Source organism: Glycine max, chromosome 20, assembly GCF_000004515.6.
Source record: "Glycine max cultivar Williams 82 chromosome 20, Glycine_max_v4.0, whole genome shotgun sequence".
Classification (NCBI taxonomy): Eukaryota; Viridiplantae; Streptophyta; class Magnoliopsida; order Fabales; family Fabaceae; genus Glycine; species Glycine max.
The window spans coordinates 42,004,394-42,006,210 of NC_038256.2; positions in this window are offsets into that span (position 1 = coordinate 42,004,394).

Here is a 1,817-nt window from a genome sequence, read left to right on the forward strand (position 1 = left end):
CCATGCATCATCTCAGAATTGACAATTAAATAATCTTGAAGTTGAAGAAGCAAGAGCACAAATATATTATAAAAAAAAAAAGAAAAAAAGTAAAGATTTCAGTTCAGAACTCGATCAGAAGCTGTGTCCCGATTTTCGGTGACCTTGCGAAATTCGTGGCGAGCCGTGAATCACAAAATTAACTGCAAACCATGTCATAAATCATTATCAATGCGGATATTTTAAATTTATAATAAATAATTTATATTATGATATAGTATTTATTTTTAACTATTGATGTTTTTTTAAAATGTTAAAATTTAATTTTAAATTAAATATATTAAAAATAGAAAATTAAGAATTTTTTTTATAAATACTCTCATCAAGTAAAAATAGTTAAATATACTATCGTTTAGGATAACTATTCTAATTTATATAGAGAAAGATATTAATAAACTATATTCTTAAATATTTTCCTAAACTATTCTTTTATTTTTTTGGTGAATCAAATTAAAGGAAAAAAATAGTTTAGTAAATTTATTGAAGTTTAAAGTAATTTTTTAACATTAAATATAATATTATAAAAATATCATTTTTAAATAAAAAATTGTTTATATATTTTTATTTAACAAAAAAATTGAATATAAACATTATAAGTATATGTAAATAATACAATGTATCAATATTTTATATTAATTTTTTTATTTTGACGAATTTTTGGAGCATATATATAATTTTTTTAGAGTTAGTTTATTATATATGACAAAGTTACATGTTTGATCAATGGCTTAATTTAAAGTATATCGATTTATAACTCATAATAGAAGTTATGATTTTATCTTAGAAAATTTGGAAAATTACTATTAAATTATATACGTTGATTTTATGAAATTTGTACCATTCTAAAAAAATTAAGGGTGCATCATATTGAAAAGTATAAAACGTAAGCATTTTTCAATTAGAAAAATGATATGCATATGTTCAATATTTATTTAGGACGTGTGTAAATGAAGGGTTTGGAGAAAACAAGTGTAAGTATTTTTTTTTTTTTACTTTTAGTTAATTTGAATTTTTCCAGAATGAAATACTAAATGATACCTGTAGCTTTTTAATAATTAATTTTTTGTTTTTAAAGTATTTTTAATTTAAATTTAATATATTTTTAGTTTATAAATTTTAATTTATTATTTATTTTCATCATGATATTTTATTAATAAGTTTAATTATTTTAGTAACTCTATAAAACATTATCTTCATTAAATAATATGGTTATATATTATTAAAAAATAGCATTTTTTTTGCATACGTACACCGAAATAAATTCAATTTAATCTCCGTTTTAATATTTTCTTGAAATTATTTTCGTCCTAACATAACGAGGGAGGAAAAAAAGAAACTAAAATCGCTAAAACTAAAGTGTAGTTGATTATACACTCGTTTTCTTTTCTTTTCTTTTCTCTTTTTTTAACTTTCCGTCATTCATTCATTTCAAACGACAAGAGTTTCACTTTCATTACCTTATCTCTTTTGTCATTGAAATAAATTTAGACATTAATTAAATTCCAACGCTTCACTCCAAATAATTTAGAATGGTCCCACAAAACATGAGGCAATTATGTGAACCTTGTGATCAACAAGAAAAATAGGTGAAGTAAATAAGCCACTTCACGTGATCTCAATTGCCTACTCTTATTGTGTGTTAAATCCAGACTTAAGACTGTAAGACCTCATGAATCTATTTAAATCGAATTTCATCTGATATTTTTAATCCTGAGAGCGTGCCTTATCACCCAGGGCCGAAAGCTGCTTGCCGTCTTCCCCCCCCCTTTAACTTTATT